This window comes from Salmo salar, chromosome 01 (genome assembly GCF_965601325.2).
Source record: "Salmo salar chromosome 01, fSalSal1, whole genome shotgun sequence".
Taxonomy (NCBI): Eukaryota; Metazoa; Chordata; class Actinopteri; order Salmoniformes; family Salmonidae; genus Salmo; species Salmo salar.
In genome coordinates, this window is record NC_138291.1 from 174,553,129 (window position 1) to 174,559,380 (window position 6,252).

Genomic DNA, 6,252 nt, shown 5'->3' on the forward strand with positions numbered 1-6,252 from the left:
CACACAAAAATAATCAATGGAAATCCAATTTATCAACCCATGGAGGTCTGGATTTGGAGTCACACTCAAAATTAAAGTGGAAAACCACACTACAGGCTGATTCAACTTTGATGTAATGTCCTTAAAACAAGTCAAAATGAGGCTCAGTAGTGTGTGTGGCCTCCAAGTGCCTGTATGACCTCCCTACAATGCCTGGGCATGCTCCTGATGAGGTGGCGGATGGTCTCCTGAGGGATCTCCTCCCAGACCTGGACTAAAGCATCCGCCAACTCCTGGACAGTCTGTGGTGCAACGTGGCGTTGGTGGATGGAGCGAGACATGATGTCCCAGATGTGCTCAATTGGATTCAGGTCTGGGGAACGGGTGGGCCAGTCCATAGCATCAATGCCTTCCTCTTGCAGGAACTGCTGACACACTCCAGCCACATGAGGTCTAGCATTGTCTTGCATTAGGAGGAACCCAGGGCCAACCGCACCAGCATATGGTCTCACTAGGGGTCTGAGGATCTAATCTCGGTACCTAATGGCAGTCAGGCTACCTCTGGCGAGCACATGGAGGGCTGTGGGGCCCCCCAAAGAAATGCCACCCCACACCATGACTGACCCACCGCCAAACCGGTCATGCTGGAGGATGTTGCAGGCAGCAGAACGTTCTCCACGGCGTCTCCAGACTGTCACGTCTGTCACATGTGCTCAGTGTGAACCTGCTTTCATCTGTGAAGAGCACAGGGCGCCAGTGGCGAATTTGCCAATCTTGGTGTTCTCTAGCAAATGCCAAACGTCCTGCACGGTGTTGGGCTGTAAGCACAACCCCCACCTGTGGACGTCGGACCCTCATACTACCCTCATGGAGTCTGTTTCTGACCGTTTGAACAGACACATGCGGACACATTTGTGGCCTGCTGGAGGTCATTTTGCAGGGCTCTGGCAGTGCTCCTCCTTGCACAAAGGCAGAGGCAGCGGTCCTGCTGCTGCGTTGTTGCCCTCCTACGGCCTCCTCCACATCTCCTGATGTACTGGCCTGTCTCCTGGTAGCGCCTCCATGCTCTGGACACTACGCTGACAGACACAGCAAACCTTCTTGCCACAGCTCGCATTGATGTGCCATACTGGATGAGCTGCACTACCTGAGCCACTTGTGTGGGTTGTAGACTCCGTCTCATGCTACCACTAGAGTGAAAGCACCGCCAGCATTCAAAAGTGACCAAAACATCAGCCAGGAAGCATAGGAACTGAGAAGTGGTCTGTGGTTACCACCTGCAGAACCACTCCTTTATTGGGAGTGTCTTGCTAATTGCCTATCATTTCCACCTGTTGTCTATCCCATTTGCACAACAACATGTGAAATGTATTGTCAATCAGTGTTGCTTCCTAAGTGGACAGTTTGATTTCACAGAAGTGTGATTGACTTGGAGTTACATTGTGTTGTTTAAGTGTTCCCTTTATTTTTTTGAGCAGTATACTTAAGTATCAGTGGTAAAAGTATAAATTATTTGACCTTCCTTATATTAAGCAAACCAGACAGCACGATTCTCTTTTTTTTATTTATTTAAGAAATAGCCGTAGGAACACTCCAACACTCAGACATAATATACAAACGAAGCATGTGTTTAGTGAGTCCACTAGATCAGAGGCAGTAGGGATGACCAGGGAAGATCTCTTGATAAGTGTGTGAATTGGACCATTTTCCTGTCCGGCTTAGCATTCAAAGTACTTTTGGGTGTCAGGGAAACTGTATGGAGTAAAAAAATACATTATTTTCTTTAGAAATGTAGTGAAGTAAAATTAAAAGTTGTAAAAAAAAAAAAAATTGGAGAAAGTACAGATACAAAAAAAAAGACTTAAGTAGTACTTTCAAGTATTTTTACATCATGGACATTCCATGAAGTAAAAAGTAAATTTTCTTTAGGAATGTAGTGGAGTCCCAAGGCCAGTAGTTGAGACGCATTTCCCTCTAGCAATGTAAAAATGTCCTTGAATGTACATGACCCATCTGAATGTATATATGTACAAATATATACAGTTGAAGTCAGAAGTTTACATACACCTTAGCCAAATACATTTAAATTCAGTTTTTCACAATTCCTGATATTTAATCCTAGTAAAAATTCCCTGTCTTAGGTCAGTTAGGATCACCGCTTTATTTTAAGAATGGGAAATGTCAGAATAATAGTAGAGAGAATGATTTATTTCAGCTTTTATTTCTTTCATCACATTCCCAGTGGGTCAGAAGTTTATACACTCAATTAGTATTTGGTAGCATTGCCTTTAAATTGTTTAACTTGGGTCAAACATTTCAGGTAGCCTTCCACAAGCTTCCCACAATAAATTGGGTGAATTTTGGCCCATTCCTCCTGACAGAGCTGGTGTAACTGAGTCAGGTTTGTAGGCCTCCTTGCTCACACACGATTTTTCAGTTCTATAGGATTGAGGTTAGGGCTTTGTGATGGCCACTCCAATACCTTGACTTTGTTGTCCTTACGCCATTTTGCCACAACTTTGGAAGTATGCTTGGGGTCATTGTCCATTTGGAAGACCCATTTGCGACCAAGCTTTAACTTCCTGATATTGATGTATCATGGATATTGATGTATCGTGGATAATGGATATTGATGTATCGTGGATAATGGATATTGATGTATCGTGGATAATGATGTATCGTGGATAATGGATATTGATGTATCATGGATAATGGATATTGATGTATCGTGGATATTGATGTATCATGGATAATGATGTGTAATGGATATTGATGTGCACGTATATTGTCTAAATTGCATATTTTGTTACAATATTTCAGAAAGATAGTGATACAACAAAAAAATTACATTCAACTGGTAAAGGTACATTTTGATATCTAAATATATATATAAAAAAATGTTGGATAGGTGTTTCACGTATCGGTTAACCACATCATAATGATGTAGCAATTGGCAAGTTCCTATGCTTAGACATGGCTGACGCCTGACAGATCGCCTGGATAGGTATTTTATGTATCAGCTAACTACGTCATACGTTATAGCAATTTGTCAGTCGATGACACAGTTGATGACGTGGCATGCGACCATTGGTTGTTGCGTCGCCTCGCATTAGCTGTGGAACACGCCCAATCTGATGCTGACTGCACAGATGATGATGTAGCACGCAGCCATTGGTTGCCATGTGCAGCTTGACTGCAATAAAACCGTCCTGGAACGTGGCCACTGTGTGTCAGGGAGCTGGCCTGTGGTCCAACTGTTTCCATCAGTTTGCTGCAGTGACACGACTCAGCAACGAACAACCAACTGACATTTAAATCACAGACTAGCCCTCCAATAAAATCACACCCTCCACCAAATAGCGTTACTTTGGTGGCCAATCTCATGAGCAAGTGGGTGGTTAGGAATGTGACAACACCTGTCAAACCAGTTTCACCTATTGTTCTCCTAAGTGTGAGACTCATCTGGCCGCTTCCTCAGACACAGACATAGCCACGGGAAGTAGGGGTGCTGAGGGTGCGGCAGCATCACCTGAAAAATCCCAATATAAAAATATATCACAAAAGTAGTGCACTGGGCCTTTAATAGTCCTGTATTAGTGGACTGATATAGCCCTCTGCAGTGCTGGGCCTTTAATAGTCCTGTATTAGTGGACTGATACAGCCCTCTGCAGTGCTGGTCCTTTAATAGTCCTGTATTAGTGGACTGATATAGCCCTCTGCAGTGCTGGTCCTTTAATAGTCCTGTATTAGTGGACTGATACAGCCCTCTGCAGTGCTGGGCCTTTAATAGTCCTGTATTAGTGGACTGATATAGCCCTCTGCAGTGCTGGGCCTTTAATAGTCCTGTATTAGTGGACTGATATAGCCCTCTGCAGTGCTGGTCCTTTAATAGTCCTGTATTAGTGGACTGATATAGCCCTCTGCAGTGCTGGGCCTTTAATAGTCCTGTATTAGTGGACTGATATAGCCCTCTGCAGTGCTGGTCCTTTAATAGTCCTGTATTAGTGGACTGATATAGCCCTCTGCAGTGCTGGTCCTTTAATAGTCCTGTATTAGTGGACTGATATAGCCCTCTGCAGTGCTGGGCCTTTAATAGTCCTGTATTAGTGGACTGATATAGCCCTCTGCAGTGCTGGTCCTTTAATAGTCCTGTATTAGCTGACTGATATAGCCCTCTGCAGTGCTGGTCCTTTAATAGTCCTGTATTAGTGGACTGATATAGCCCTCTGCAGTGCTGGTCCTTTAATAGTCCTGTATTAGTGGACTGATATAGCCCTCTGCAGTGCTGGGCCTTTAATAGTCCTGTATTAGTGGACTGATATAGCCCTCTGCAGTGCTGGTCCTTTAATAGTCCTGTATTAGTGGACTGATATAGCCCTCTGCAGTGCTGGGCCTTTAATAGTCCTGTATTAGTGGACTGATATAGCCCTCTGCAGTGCTGGTCCTTTAATAGTCCTGTATTAGTGGACTGATATAGCCCTCTGCAGTGCTGGGCCTTTAATAGTCCTGTATTAGTGGACTGATACAGCCCTCTGCAGTGCTGGTCCTTTAATAGTCCTGTATTAGTGGACTGATATAGCCCTCTGCAGTGCTGGTCCTTTAATAGTCCTGTATTAGTGGACTGATATAGCCCTCTGCAGTGCTGGTCCTTTAATAGTCCTGTATTAGTGGACTGATATAGCCCTCTGCAGTGCTGGGCCTTTAATAGTCCTGTATTAGTGGACTGATACAGCCCTCTGCAGTGCTGGTCCTTTAATAGTCCTGTATTAGTGGACTGATACAGCCCTCTGCAGCATGGGCAAAACTTTTTCCCCCAAAAAGCGCCTTCCTTTTGGAATACACAGCGCGCCAGAGAGCTTTCCGAGGGAGATGAGCAAGCTCCTGAGAGGACACGAGGGCACAGTTGTCGTGATCGATGACATGCTGGTCTACGGTGCAAATAAGGAAGACCGTGACACGAATCTGAGCCAAGTGCTACAGACCATCAAAGAGTCAGGACTAAAGCTGAACAAAGACAAGTGCCACTGTGGGAAGTCGGAGATCCTGTACTTGGATGGGATAAAGCCGGATGACATCATTGTGAAAGCCGTCTCCGAGATGCCCAGTCCAACAAACATCACTGAGCTTCGCCAAATGCTGGGACTGGTGAACTACTTGGGGAAATTCTTTCCGGGCCTCTCATCAGTGCTACACCCCATCACTGAGCTGTTGAAAAAAGAGACAGAGTGTCAACAAACGTATTAGCATACTACGACACCGGCAAACCAACTGTGGTCAGTGCGGACGTAAGCAGCTATGGCCTCGGAGCTACCCTCCTACAGGAACAAGAGGGTGGCGAGCTCCGTCCTGTTGCATTTTCTTCACGTTCACTAACAGATACGCGGAAATTGAAAAAGAGTGCCTGGCAGGTATATGGTCATGTGAACGGTTTGACTGCTACCTGCAGGGCATGGGCAGCTTTGTCTTAGTCAGACCATAAGCCACTCGTTCCATTGATCAACACGTACGACCTGGACAAAGCACCACTCATGTGTCAGCTACTGCTCATGCGCCTCAGACGTTTCTATGTGAAAGCAGTGTTTCATGGGAAGCGGTTAGTGGTGGCTGACACACTGTCAAGAAACCCAGTGAAAGAAAACACGTCAGACACAGAAGAAGTCAAAGCATATGTGGAAGCTGTGGGGGAGAGCAGACCAGTGTCTGCACACAGGCTGGATGACATCAGAGAGGCGACACGCTACGATGCACACCTCCAAATGGTCATGGGCTACATCTGAAAAGGCTGGCCTCAGAGAATGGCGCAGCTACTCTACACGCTACAGGGATACCACACACATCTATCAGAGCGGGACGGACTTGTGCTATATCAAGACAGGATTGTCATCTCAGCTTCACAGAGAGAAGTTCTACAACAGATACACAAAGGTCACATGAGGCTGACAAAGGGCAAAGAAAGAGCCAAGATGTCGGTGTGGTAGCCGGGCATCAGCACCCACATCGCGAGAAACGTGATGCAGGTTCTGTACAGAGAACAAACCAACTCAAAAGAGAGAACCCCTTGTCATGACACCTTTACCCAAGGGTCTGTGGCAGAAGATTGCAGCTGACCTGTGTGAGCTAGAGGGTAAGAATTACCTCCTAGTGGTGGACTACTATTGTAGGGACATAGAGATAGCTCACCCGCTCACTACCCAGCAGGTCATCACCCGCCTCAAAGGTATGTTTGTAAGATGGGGGATACCTACCGAGCTTGTTAGCGACAACGCTACTCAG